The sequence below is a fragment of the Sinohyriopsis cumingii genome, chromosome 8 (genome assembly GCF_028554795.1).
Source record: "Sinohyriopsis cumingii isolate HCF-2022 chromosome 8, ASM2855479v2, whole genome shotgun sequence".
NCBI lineage: Eukaryota > Metazoa > Mollusca > Bivalvia > Unionida > Unionidae > Sinohyriopsis > Sinohyriopsis cumingii.
Genome location: NC_142968.1, coordinates 114,216,751 through 114,232,943, shown reverse-complemented (window position 1 = coordinate 114,232,943; position 16,193 = coordinate 114,216,751).

Below are 16,193 nucleotides of genomic sequence, written 5' to 3'. Positions count from 1 at the left end.
TCTTTCGTCCTCTACCCATATATATATATATATATATATATATATATATATATATATATATATATATATATATATATATATATATATATATATATATATATATATATAAAACAAATCAAACATTAAATTACACATGGCTAGTTTGTCATCCTGACAAGCTCTTTCTTCACACTCTTAAAAAATTACAATAGATGAGCAAGAATCTACAAAATCCTATACTAAGTCAAGAACACCAAAGTAATGTACTGGAATTTTTTTCGAAACAAACTAATTTACAAACATATCTGACAATTGTCTATTTCTATCAAATATTCACCATTTATTAGTTCAACATAATTGTATGTAAATCTAGGAGACATGAGATTCAGAAAACAAGCTGACACTAACTTTCCAAAATATTACAAAAAGCATATTTTCTCTCTGGTATGACCGCTCTGGTGGCTTCGTGGTTAGAGCGTCTGCCTTGGATGCGGGAGGTCGTGGGTTCCATCCCCGGTCGAGTCATACCAAAGACTTGCAAAAATGGTACAATCAGCTGCCTCGCTTGGCGCTCAGCTTTAAGAGGTTAGTGTTAGGACTGGTCGGCCTGGTGTCAGGATAATGTGACTGGGTGGGACATCATGCTATATGTCTGCGACATGATGCCCCAGTGCTGGACATCACTATAAACTGGCACAAGAATCAAAATCACACACACACTCTCTGGTACAAACTTTTGACTTATATAGACCTTAATCATCGCTATTATCGAAGGGTATTGCTAACAATGATACCACGGTGCATGAAATGTTTCATTGTTCGACTACTTATAATCTTATTTCATGTTACTGCATTAAAACTTATGCATAAACCTGAAAAAAGATCGTGCTCGGTAATATTATCCGATTTATTTACAAGAATACATCTCGATTAAATAAATAATTATGGCGCATCTGTTAATTACTCTGTGCGCATGTCCATGATATAATAGCTACTGTTCTCTCGGAGATTATTTCAAGTAAGGTTAACCTTATCAGGGTTGATTCGATTCGTTCGTGACTGGGATAAAATGACATTGCCCTGACATGGTCGGGTTAACATAAAAGTCTCCTAAATGCATTCATTATTCTGTGTGCATATAAAAACAATTGTATTATTGACATATCGGAGAATATGGAAAGGAAAAATATAAATCTAACGGCAAGAGAACGTGCAGTACACTGAACCTGAGAAGAAGATGGATATTAGAAATTTTAAAGCTTTGCCTAACCAATGATGTTTTCTGGCAAAAGTAGACTTCTTCAAAGACATGAAACCTAAAGTAAACAATTATTAAATACATGAAGAAAGAACAATTATTATTTTTTATTCTCCTTAACGTAATTTTGATATGTGAAATGACATCAAGTATTTTAGAATATTATTAAGTATTATTACCTTTCGAAGCCTAACGAAATACGTGAGGATATTTGCTTAAATATTCAGGCTGAAATAAACCATCTTATATTCAATTTTCAAGACAAAGAATAGAAGAAAAATTATGAAAATGACAATGACTAATCAATATTGCAGGACCATTGCTTCGCTGTGTAGATGGTTCAAACCTTTGGGGATTCGGAAATGGAATGTGTACAAATTGTGTTCAGGGAGATACTCTTCTTAAGGGATCTGTTCCCGGCCATTAACCACACATATAGGTCTGCATTCAAGTCAAAGCAAAGGAGTAGGTATTTTATATAACTCTTGAATATAACTCTTGAATATAGACCATATTTAACGTTAAAGAAAACACGACATTAATGGCTGATATAAAAACTTATAAGTTGAGACAAACACATATTTGGGTATTATGCTGCTCCCTTTCCGGTAAGGCAGGAAGGAGTTTGTTGTATACATGAAAGAAAAACGTATAATTGCTTAGTTGTACTGAAACTGACATTCTTTCAACCAGAAAGAAGTTATGATTTTGGATTAGACACATACATTGTATTTGATATTGGAAGACTGCACCACCACCCCAACCTATACCTACAATCACCCACACACACACCCCGACACATTTCCCGGATTGTTTCCACTTCAGCGGGTGTTGAAAAGAAAGCATTCATTGGTAATATAAACAAATATAAACCTCGATATACCTAATTTATTCACTGTATCGAAAGATGCCATTTTGGATTCCCGAATTGTTCCTGCTTTTGTGTTTTTATTACCGTTCATTATTAACTGGTTTCTTTTCAAACTAATTATTTATTTTTAAAAATATATATATATTTTTTTAAAGCTGTACATGATTATTTTATTTCACTTTACGGTTTTAGCAACAACTTGTCATACTACCTAGAAAGTATGAACCAAATAATAAACGGGCATTTCCGGTAAAGTCTGATTGTAAAGTTTCATGGAACGAGGTACCCAAATAAGTTCTGGAGGACAAAAATGAAAGTTAGTTGTCGTAACAAGTATATTATTTGCTTAATTCGGTTCTAGAGGTATAATGTGTATTTCCACTGCGATAAAAACCACGCCATGTGAGGACGTAATTTCTGGTTAATAGCGCCGACCCTGTGGCAATCGTCATTTATTGTTTATTTAGTTGTTTTGTTTTGATTGTTTTTATTATATCTTTGTTTTTACACGACCAGGAGATACTTTGTCTTGCTTCTTTTTCTTGTGTGTGTGTGTGCATGTGCGTGTGTGTATGTGTGTGTGATTTGGATTTTTAACGTAGCTTTAACAATTTTTCGGTCATATCGCTACGATGTCTGCAGTGTGGCAGTTCAAAGTGGTGTCTAGTACTGGGGCATCATGCCGCAGACATGCAGCATGATGTCCCCACCCAGTCACATTATCCTGACACCAGGCCGACCAGTCCTAACACTAACCTCTTAATGCTGAGCGCTTAGCGAGGCAACTGTTAATACCATTTTTACAAGTGTTAACCACCAGGCTAATGGAGGTTTTTTTTTTTTTTTTTTTTTTTTTTTTGTCTTCTTTTGTTTGGTTGTCATAGAAAGTATGCACAGTTAGACTGTGGTATTGACCAAGTAAGAGCAGTCTATAATGATTTTACAACAAAGAAATAATGTATAAATTAGACACAGTCACGTTAACATTAAGCTTAGTCAGCAATATTTTTATAGAATTTCCGACAAAGAAACAATCTGTAAACTAGATCTAGTCACCCTTTCAAGTCTGAATAATTTAAAACCCTGCATAGTACGTTATGACTTTGAAATACGAATTCGAACCTTACCATAGGCAGAATGGTAAATAGAGGAAATACAAAATTTGTATAAAAATATTCTGGTGACTTGTTTGTATTTGTATTTCTTGTTATTTATTATATCCAGTGGAAAATTATCTATTTGATACATATAAATTGTATAGATAATTGCACAAAGTCTTTATCCACTCGATTGATGATTGCACAAGGTCTTTATCCACTCTATTGATGATTGCAAAAAGTTTTTATCCACTCTATTGATGATTGCAAAAGGTCTTTATCCACTCTATTGATAATTGCACAAGGTTTTTATCCACTCGATAAACCTTATCAAGATTGATTCTGGTTTTGGACACTCCCGTAAAAGATGAGATCAATCTTGTGCAGGGCTTTCCGAAACAAAGGGCGATTGTATTGCTGCCAAAATTCTTTGTTTGATACCATTTATCTCTAGACAAATGGCTAACTTGTAAGTCAATGAAAAGGCTTATTTAATTCTCACTAATGTGGTCAAGTTCCATATTCCATTAGCAATTAAAGGAAGTTCCTGATTATTGTAAATGAGTGTTTTGTCATTATTTCAAGCTTTAAAATTCATTATATTGTTAAAATAGATTGATGAATACGTATGTATTGTATATTAAAATCGATACCGACAACAAAGTTACTTCTCTTGATTTTCATGGCATTTGAAATTCAAGTTAATTTACATGGCATCCCAATTTGTTACAAAATTTATTAAGATTGATTTACAAACCTTGTTCATTTACAAAGCATATTCATAAAAAAAACAATTACTTTTTTAGGACAGTTTCCACATTTTGACTAGAATTTCCAATAATGATATGATGATCTGACCGTAATTGTGTGTGATTCTTATTTTTAACGTAGCTTTACCAATTTCTCAGTCATATCGCTACGATGTCTGCAGCGCGGCAGTTTATAGTGATGTCTGACCGTATTTGTATATGTAGGAATATTTTATTTGTTTGAAAAGTAACATTATGTTATTATGTGCTTATTTTTTCTCCTTAAACTTTTCATTGTCAGAATCAAGTGGTATTTTTCCATATTGTATGGCTTCATATTGCACGACACGTGCGTTTAAAAATAGTATAGTGTACTAGACAATAGTGTGTGTGTGTGTGTGTGCGATTTGGAACTTTAAAGTAGCTTTAACAATTTTTCAGTCATATCGCTACGATGTTTGCAGTGTAGCAGTGTATAGTGCTATCTAGCACTGGGGCATCATGCCGCAGACATATAACATGCCTCACCCCGTCATATTATCATGATACCAGACCTACCAGTCCAAACACTAACATCTTAATGCTGAGCGCTTAGCGAGGCAGCTATTAGTACCATTTTTATAAGTCTTTGGTATGACTCGACCTGGGTTCAAACTCGCACCGAGGCGAACGCTCTTACCACTAGGCCACCGGAGCAGCCTCTACTAATTTTTTAAACAAACCATGTACACTCATGTCGTAGACCCTTTAGGTTTTAGTTTGTTAGATTTGTTTGTGGATGAAATAAAGAAGCTGTTTCGTCTATTTGAAAGTAGAGATAAAGTGAACGATGTGGACGAATTTACTGAATCATAAAATGAGACTTTCACGCAAGCGAAAGAATGAACGTGATATTTGCAATGTCGACAACAAACTTGAGAAAGTCAGTATTGAAAATGCCACGTTGGTGTTGGGGGTGAGGTGTAGGGCTCAAGAGTAATCATTCTTCTTATCCCGGATATCGTGATAGAACATTTTAAGGTCACCTTCGCGATAATGTTTATAGCAATTATTTTTCTTTAATTCTCTCAGGTTCTGATAACATAATTATTTATTCCTCCTTTAGTTCAGTCTCTTGAATTATTTACTGTTGTATTCAGATATAATTTCTTGAGGAATTATTTATTTAAATTATTCATTAGATTGAGATTTTGGACTAAATCACTACTTTGGGATTATTTTGAATTCATTCAAAGACATTCTGTTGTTTCTTTTTTAATTGTGATACATTAATATTAATGGCACATCAGCATATTCAAGATTGAAATTCATTCGAAGCACCTATGGAATTCATTCGGAGCCATCTATACTTTGGACTTCTGACAAAAAATGGTACTAAACATTCTCGTTTTGATTTTCTAGTACTTAGTTTAAGATATTATATATATAATTTATTACTAAATAGAGATAAACAGTTTTATCGATATTTTTATTATGTATAACGCACACTTATCAGAGCTATAGAAAATAAATATATATAAAAAATTAATAAAACAAAATTAAAAATATATATATATATATATATATATATATATAAATATATATTGATACAATCTTTACGAATGTTGAACAGGTTATCAGAACTCAGTTTATATAATAAAAAATATGGTGTGCGCAACGCTTACTATCAAGTATTTTATAAATAATTAATCATATTATAATGAGAATTAATTACAAATCCATATTCATTTTTAAATTATTAGTAAACTTATTTTTATGATATTAATTTATACTTTTACCAATTAAGTTTTTCTGCAAAGTAAAATAATATGAAAATATTATTATCTAATTGTAAACAGGGGACATAATTCTGAAGAAAATGATTAAAATAATTAAAAATAAAAAAAAATTAAAAAATTTAATTTTTTACTGAATGTCATATAGTGTTTTTGAATTTAGACCTTTTGGATATACCGTATTAAGACGGTGAATCCAATAGGTTTCCTTTAGCAGACGTTCCATTCAGAATCAGCTTTAACAATAGGTTGGAAGGAGAAATCTTGCAATGTATGGGAATTTTTGTTAAAATGTGCGGCAACATGAGATGAAAATGATTGATCGATATATTTTTTTATATCTGATCTATGTTGGTTCATACGTTTAGATATTTATTGACTGGTTTGTCCAACATAATGAATGCCACATTTTTTGCTTTTATCAAATAAATAACATTTGATGTTGCACAATTAATATAACAACGCATATTAAAAGTTTCTTTCGTATTATTACTATTGAAAGAAATATTTTCATTAATAAATGAACAGTGTGAACATCTAGGTCTATTACATTTAGTTGATGATCCTATTTTATATGAAGGTTTTTCTAATTTGGAATTAGTTAGGAAATCTTTAAGATTTTTAGTCCTTTTGTAAGCAAGTATGGGTTTGCTTTCGTGTAGCGATTTAACACTTGCTTTACATGATAAGTTTAATAAATCCCAAAATTTATTGATAATCTTACCTATATTAGGCAAACCTGGATTATATTCAATAACAAAAGGAATGATATCTTCATTTATACTTTTGATTTTATATTGTAAAGATTCAAGCTGTGTAAGAGAAGATACTTTTTGGAAAGCAGTATTAATGATGTCAATAGGGTAATTTCTATTTAAAAAATGCTGACCTAACTCTGTCAAAGATGATTTAAAAACAGCGTCTTCCGAAATAATTCTTCTGTATCTTTTTGCTTGACTATATGGTATCCCATTTTTACATGATTTAGGATGGCATGAAGAATATTCAACATATTGATGAATATTTGTGTTTTTAACATGAACCATCGTAGTAATGTCATTATTTTCATTTTTCACGACATCTACGTCCAAAAATAAAACTTTAGTTTTAGAGACATTGAATATAAATTTTATTGTTGGATGTAATTTGTTTAAATTGTCTATAAAGTAATAGAGGTCTTCTAACGAATAACTCCAAATCATAAAGATATCGTCTAAAAACCTTAACCATACATCCGGTTTAAAGAGGCATTTATTTAGAAAATCATTTTCTAATTTTCCCATAAATAAAGATGCATAAGCAGGTGCCATAAGACTACCTATTGCTGTTCCCATTTTTTGGAGATAGTTTGTATTACCAAATTGAAAAAAGTTATTTTCGAGCACAAGTTTTATCAAATCACAAATATGTTCTTTTGATAGTTTATATGTATATTCGTTTTCTTCAAGATAATATTTACATGCTTCGATACCATCATTGTGTGGTATATTCGTGCAGAGTGAAACCACATCAAGTGTAACAAGGAATGAATTTTCAGTTAGTTTCGGTAAAGATTTCAATGTGGTAATGAAATCAAAACAATCTTTGTCATATGAAGGTAGTGATTTCATCAGTGGTTGTAAAATGTGATCAATATATTGCGATATATTATTTGTAATCGAGTTGTATGTAGAAATAATGGGTCTACCTGGATATCCTAAAGGTAGTGACTTATCAACCGTTTTATGTATTTTTGGTAAAATATAAAACTGAGGTGTGCGTATTTTATTTGGGAAGATATATAGTTCATCATATATGGAACAATTGTGTACAGAGATTTGATTAATACATTGGCTTATTTTTTCTTTCATTTCTTCAGAACGATTATAGGAAAGTTTTGTGTAATATTTTTCATCATTTAATTGTCTTTCTACTTCTCTAATATAATCCTCCTTATTCATTATTACTATGGTGCTAGACTTATCCGCTTTTTTAATAATAATACTTTCATCTTACGACAAGCTACGTAAAGAATTTAGTTCTTCTTAAGATATGTTTGTAAAATGTTTTCTTTTAGGACTGCTATTTGAAATTTCTTGTTTAGTTGCTTCAATATAAAAATCGAGATAAATATCTCGTCCACTAGAAGGTGTAAATGTTGATTCGTTTTTATTGCAAAAGGGCTTATTTTGTAGATGAAAACTATTTTCATATTGTGAAGATGTACATGATTGTGAGAACAATTCTTTTAATTTTAACGATCTTATGTATTTGAAAAATGCTTCTGCTAAATTAATATTATCAAGCACTTTGGTTCTCGGACAATATGATAATCCCTTACCTAGAAGAATGTTAAATTTTTTGCTTGATCATTTTTGCAATTGTTTCGAATGGATCTAATAGAATAGATCCATTCGAAACAATTGCAAAAATGAGCAAGCAAAAACCTTAACAGCCCCAGGCACACAAAAGGCGACCTATGCAAATGCAGTAAAAAATGGGGCGAAGAAAACTACACAAAATTTTTTAATCAGAGCTATACAGACAGAAAATAAAAAAATACAGTTTTTGTCATCTAAATGTAACAGACACCGGTGTTCTCAATGTGCAAACATAAGAGAAAGTACTTCTTTCAGTAGTGCTAATACAAAAGAGGTATTTTCTCTACGCGATAACACTAACTGCGTATCAACTGATGTGATCTATTTAATAAACTGTTAAAAATGTAGCATGCAATATGTTGGACAAACATTACAACAAGTTTCTAAAAGAATGAATAATCATCGCTTTCATATAAAAAATTATAGAGATCCTCAGTTTTCCTCTAATGTTTCAACACACTTTAACACCAATAATCACTCTCTACTTGATTTTTATTTCATGCCAATAGATATTGTGCATGGTGACATGAATAGACTCATAAAAGAAACTTACTGGATTCATTAAGTTAGATACTCTGTATCCTAATGGACTTAATGCTAATGCACAATATAAAATTGTATAATTTAAATTGATATATTGTATATACTTTATAACAATATAATTATATGTATGACTGTTTGTCTCTAGTTTATTTTATTAGTTTACTAATTCAAGTTTCATTAGAGACTCATGTATCTTTTAGATCCTGTCATATATAATTGTTATGATGATGCGTATCATTTATGACGTTACGTAATGACGTAATTGTTGTTTTAAAATAAAAGACGTCATCCGTTACTTTCAAAACATTTCGTGCCTGAAGAAGCATACATTAAATGCGAAACTAGTTGCACAGAATTTTCGGCGTTTGTGTTGTTTTTTAATCACAATTGATCACTTAGAAACAACATATTTAATGACGTAATCAGTGATTTTGAATTCAGTTTGAATTCAGTCTGATGAAGCATTAAAACGAAACCGGTCACACATTCTATGTATATATATATATATATATATATATATATATATATATATATATATATATATATATATATATATATATATATATATATATATATATATATATATATATATATATATATATATATATATATATATATATATATATATATATATATATATATATATATATATATATATATTATAAAATAAACAACACCAACACGTAGAATGTGTTTCGCTTTAATGCTTCATCAGACTGAATTCAAACTGAATTCAATATCTTGCTTACGTCATTAATATGACATAAACAAGATTACGTCATAGTTTACAGTTTTAACGTAATTTAACGAATAATTTACATGGATATGTGCATATACAGCAAAGATTAATGATATCTTAATACATAAAAATATATAAAACTGGATCTTAAAGATACATATATCTCTACTGATAACTATATAAAAATTTATTAATAAATAGAGATAAACAGTTTTAGTAACATTTATATTATGTATAATGCACACTTATTAGAGGTATAGAAAATAAATCAATAGAAAAGAGAAAGTAAAGAAGAAAATAAAGAAATAACATTAATAAATAAAAATAAAATTAGATAAATACATAAAATATATATACTAATATAGTTTGTTCTGCTATTAAGTAGGGTATTAGAACTCAATTTATATAATAAAAATATGTATAACAAATATGGTGTTCATAAAGAAGTAGAAAGACAAATAAATGATGAAGAATAATACACAAAACTTTCCTATAATCCTTCCGAAGATATCATTCCTTTTGCTATATATTGTGGTGTGACGGTTTGTTATACCGCCAATGTGATAGATGGGTATTGTTGGGGTGGGATGCTTCCGAAATTCTATTTAAATTATTATAGAAGACCCACTTAAGCTCAATTTTGGTTGGAAATTAAATTAGTGATAGATAGATGTTAAGCTCTGAGGCCCCAGTCAGCAATGCCGACGGTTAAATGATTGAATATTCAAAAATAGTGAAATTCAGCGAATAACAATTTAATGACAGTTTATAATCAAATGATTAAAATTTCCCAAGTATCCTCCTTCCGCTCGACCCTGTGATAGCCTATGGCATCATTTGATTTGTAGTGTGAGATAGCTTTCCACCTGTCCTTGTATTCTACTCATTTGTGTATTCTTCTCTCCTATTCATCCAATTCCTTCACCTCTTCCTTCCGACTTTCTCCAAATTCCTTCTTCTCTATACTCCTCCTCCTTCTCCATCTTCTCCTCCTCTACTCCTTTACTTCCTCCTCCTCCATTCTCTCCCCCGACTATACTTGTCGACTCCGACTGCTCTGCTAGTCGCACATCCGTCCCTCCTCTTAGAGACCCGGGACTCAACTGAACTTGAAGTTCTGTCCCCCAAAAAGCTTCCTTTACGTAGCTTTGTCTTTCCTTAGAATCTCCTCTCTAAGTTTTACCGCCAAATTACGAGTGGCTTTCTCGGAGTAACCCTAAATTGCTCAACAATCTTCCTAGGCGAGTCTAAAATTTCGCTTGCTAGTTAGAAGTTATAATTCAGATCGAAACTGTTATCACCCCCTCTTTCTCAAGTCTGGATGTCGTTTTGACCCGATCCAATCAAACTTAGCGGACAATGTCTGTCTACGTGGGGACGAATTTAGAACACGCCCCGTTTGCCCCTCGCGGGTTCTTCTGGTCTTATGACTAAGATGTAACACATAGGTGGGAAGTCCCTCGATCTAACACCTGTGCCGATCCAAGATTCCGAGTCTTTTCCCGGGTCACGGTAGCCCTGCACAAGAGATTAACTCTAGCCTGTGGCAATGTTCAGACATCAAACCATGGTTTGTAATAATACCTTAGTTTATACACGACTTACGAATTGGAGCTGAGCAAACGCGACGCGACATATATAAACAGTATACATTTGTTATTTATAAACAGCATATATATATATATATATATATATATATATATATATATATATATATATATATATATATATATATATATATATATATATATATATATATATATATATATATATATATATATATATACACATGCATACATACATACATACATACGTACAGAGAGAGAGAGAGAGAGAGAGAGAGAGAGAGAGAATTATAAATATACACCAGACAAAACGGAAAGTGCTATCCCTAGATTGATTCTATAGAAGAATGCTTGATAATAGTAGGCAGAAATAATATTTTAATACAAATAACACTATCGTGCAGGTTAGAGAATTTTTAATTCGTACTCTAATCGAATCGAGGCCAGGTCCGCGGGTAAACGGCACCCATCACCGTGCCTGCACACACGAACCCATATTCCCACACGACTAAGCACACATATCACCAAAAAATGATGCTACTCAATCGGTGTTACATGCACTCGTATGTTGCAGACACACTCGCATGACGACCCAGTAATTAATTCTCATCTATCTACACAGTCATTCCGAATTCCTATAAAAGAAATCAAGGTATATAGAATTAATTATAGAGAATTATAAATATACATCAGACAGAACGTAAAGTGCTATTCCTGGACTACATAGAAGAATGATTGATAATAGTAGGCAGAATTAATATTTTAATACAAATAATACTTTCATACAGGTTAGAGAATTTTTAATTCGTACACTACGGAGATTCAAACCCAGGTCCACTGGCAATCGGCACCCATCACCTTGCATGCACACACGAGCCCATATACCCTCACGACGAAGCACAGATCACCAAAAACTGACGCTACTCAATCGATGTATAATTGTTTTTTTATAAACAGTATATAGCTATTATTTAGGTAAATAGAGAACCGTTTATTTTATGTTAGGCCATGAATTACTTTATTTTCCAAGAAAATCATTGTCATTATTCACTGGAAGAAAATACGATAAATAATTTCACTGCTGCGTCGATAACAAGATAGCCGTGAAATTCTTAGAATCTCATGACGAAAAGTGATAAATATAGCCACCTCCCATTAACAACATACAGAGATCAAATATATCAAAGCGCCAATTTTTTCCTTACCGTGCTATTTTATTTTGACTTGGAAAGGATAATTATGTAACTGTATATATTTTCTGTTTGAGCCATCACAAAATACAGCAGCAGATTAAACAGTAAACCGCCGACACCGCGCGAGATCCAGTGAGAGTTCTGCAACTTCAGTCTGTGATAAAGTATATCTTGCTTGCCAATACGTTTGAGCATGAAATAAAAAGAACGTTTGGTTGCTACGAGTGAATAACAGATATATTTCATCTCGTGTATATATAAATGTTTATTTATAAACAACATATAGGCGGTTAACTCGGTAAGGGCGGGGAAATTACATTTTCTCATGCACAAGTAATGCTTCTAATAACACCTTAATCATTGGCATTATCAACATTGTTCACTTTTAGGATTTCATGTAATGTGACACAATCTCTCTAAAAGTCCCTTTCTCGCCAAAAGAGTCGCGGGTTGTTAGGAATTGTTGAAGAGACTGATAAAACATCAGCCACTAATAATTTATTACATGTATTCTCAGAACCATGTTTTTGATTGCCCACTATCTTCGAGGTGGCGAAGAACAGTCGCTCGATACCCGCTATGCAGATTCAGTCTGATCCTACAGTCCACTGTCGTGGCCGTTATGAAAAGATTTCTCACGATGACCCATATTGTTGTGGCAGATAATTCGAATGACGTGGAAAAGTCGTATCTCTCTCTCTCTCTCTCTCTCTCTCTCTCTCTCTCTCTCTCTTTAAGCAATTGTAACGAAATCCAACAGTAAAAAATATGTTCTTTGCCCTTTAATTACGTGGCGGAAAGCAATTTCGGCATCCTATCATGACAGAGTGGTCATAATAGTTGTCAGTAGCCTACTTGGCAGTGCAACAAAGGCAAAACTTTAGAACTTAAAACAAAAGGAGAATGTGTGCTAATCGACTTAATGCAAACTGTACGAGTCAATCACAGTTATATATAGATCGATAGCCTATGTCTGCAAACTGTACGAGTCAATCACAATTATATATAGATCGATAGCCTATGTCTGCAGAAGCAAATACCCGCAATTTCTTCTAGAAATAGCTACGATTTTCTTTTTTATTTCAAATTGATGATAGGGGTCATTTATTTTTAAATAATGCGGTTTGCCATTTGGCTATAAGTTTTTCAATAACAAGATTTGATTTTACCCACAGGTTTCATAGCATAACACATGACGAGGATGCACTTTGAGAGTCTGTGAACGTGTAAATTACAAGTTCCGGGTGCCACTAATATGGGTCAACACTTTACTGCTACAGACCAGGAGGGAAGGATGAATAAACCGCGAATATGGCCTGCGCACGATCATGGGGTGACAGCATACGCAGAAAGACGATTTTCTGCATAGCATGCACAAAGGTAAACAAATGATAGTTGCAGTTGAGAAATATTCAAAAGATCATGCGATCATTCAGTCGAATGATTAAACTGGCAGAACGAAGGGAACTCTGGTAATTAAGTAATTATAAGACCGACTAAAGCATCCAAGTGCGCATCGGAGGAGGCATTGCTGGATCAAGTAAAGTTTGTTTTTTTTAGGGGGGAGGGGTTTCAAACATTTATAAAGGACCCTGGCCTTCCTCAAAAGGGCGCCAAAGCAACCTCTATGTGTTTAGTTACTGAAAGTGTGCACAATATCCAATAAACGTGGGCAAGAATAAAACAATTGCCAAATTTCAAGTCATTGAACGTTTGAGTGGGTACGGGGGTTGACGGGAGATTAGATTGTGGTGGTTCCGTGGTTTCTGCAACCCCTCCCAATCCGTCGCTGAGAGGGGGATAGAGCAGGCGGCCAACAACAATCCCCTTTCCCAGAACGTTTCCTAAAGTAAGTTGTATGTACAGTGAAATGGTTATAATTAAATCCTTAAAATGCCGCAGCTTCTAGTGGCATCGCCGCCCCCCCCCCCCCCCCGCGTTCTATTATAAAATTAATCTATATAAAATTTTATCAGTAATAGCAAATTATTAATCGGCCCTGTTAGCTTCAATATGTGTATTTGAATCTTGCAACAGCAAAGTAAATACCGGCACCGTGACGCCGATGGTTTATTCAAGCAAAAGCACCACCTTAAAGCTAATCAGCAGTGTGATTTAACTGGTTTATAACCAAAGCGTAAGTGTTGTTTCTACACAATACATAGTATATATTTCATGAACTGCTTCAGAAAAATAGATGCGAACTGTTTTAATAATTTCCTCTTCTAATGTAAAGTCCGAGTCAGAAAATTCATGAGTTAGCAAAGAATAAGCAGCAACAGTATAATTTATTTGCAAACGTGACAGTTCTAGAGTAGTACAACGTGATTCTTAGAGCTTAGAAAGTATTGAAGTGCTAACAGTGATCGTCCAATATACATGTATGATTTTGTTTCCACATATCTTTGTTTAAGTAACCTAGTCGTCTAATTTTATTTCCTGTAACTATGACTTGAAATAACATATTTGACTTTGCGTTTGAACGCAATATTGAGCATACCCAAAGTTTCAAAAAGGAAACGAAAAAAATATAAACATTCTGAGCTTAAATGATACAAAAATGTATTATGTCAACCTACCACAAAGCGTTTGGAAGAAAACGATTCTGACAAACGATCGAAAGGAAATGTCTGGTTTTTTACCGTCATTTCAAACTGTTTGACCTAAAATAGTTATTGCAATATAAAGGATATATAAACGCCTATGTAATATTCGTAATTTTTGTATAAAATGTCCACTATCAGACGGAGTATCTCGCACGAGTACGCACGATTCCACTATCAGACAATGTATCTCGCACGTATGCATACGATTCCACTAAGTTCTATATTTTGTTCCAGCCATTAGCCTATTTTCATGACAAGTACTTGATCTGTTTTGTATTTTGATTGAATTATAATACATAGGTAAGTTATGTTTACAGAGAAAAGTCTGTTTAAATATTTGTTTATTTACCATGTAAACATCATAGTAGTAATATTACTAATAGCAGCAGCAGCAGCAGTTGTTGTTGTTATTGTTGTATAGTCCATTTGGTACAAGGTGTTGATCTTCTACCGTGTTCTATCCGTAGAGTTAAAATTGTGTTCAATCTAACAAAACACACACACACACACACACACACACACACACACACACTGACACACACACACACACACACACACACACAAAGAGTCAGGTAGGCAATAAGTACTCTACCCTTCTTTGGCCATCAAAATCCACCCAGATCGTACAGTTTAGCTTCTTTGAGTTCAAAGCAATTCCGCAATGTATTACAACCGATTTATTGTTGTTTTCGAGGTAGTAAGGGGAAATAACTTCAGAGCAATACGAACGGCGTCAAGTTTATTCAGAGAAGAAAAAAATCCATGCCTGAAAGGTAATGCATTTCTATTTATTTGTTCAAGCTCAGAAAGTGGTTTTTCTTGCTGCAGTTATAACTTATTTAGGAAGCGCCTAATGGTAGGATGATAAATCTTGTATTTTCACGTGTGTATATATACGGATATATATTTCACATGTGAAAATATAGGAATGAAAAATAAATATGAAAATTATTTCGTCCATAATCGTCTTCATTTCACATTTAAGTATATAATAAATTGAATTATTTTTTCATCCGATCATGAATTATGATAACACCGTTACTATCCTTTTATCTGTTAAATTAATGCATACTTGAAGCCTAAAGCTAAAACTGTTTTAGACGGACTTAAGTTTCTCTCAGTTAAAACGAAATTCTAGATAGCAGTTTTTATAGGTTTGGCTTCATAGGAGTTGTAACGTTTAAAGACTTATTAGGAGCAAACTTTAAATAAAGACAAAGTAGAATGAGCGCAAGCACGTGTAGGGAAAGAAATTTTATAAAACATATGTGCTCTTTATTTAGTTACAGTTGAAGTCAGATTTAATGCAGTAATTATTTACAGCTGAAAGTCGAAATAATCCTTGTGTTTGATGATATTTATCACTACATTATTTGTTCAAACGAACTTTAATTGCATCCTATTATAGTCCCTAAGAAAGCATTACAGTTTTATCTAATTTGTCTTGAACATTTGCTA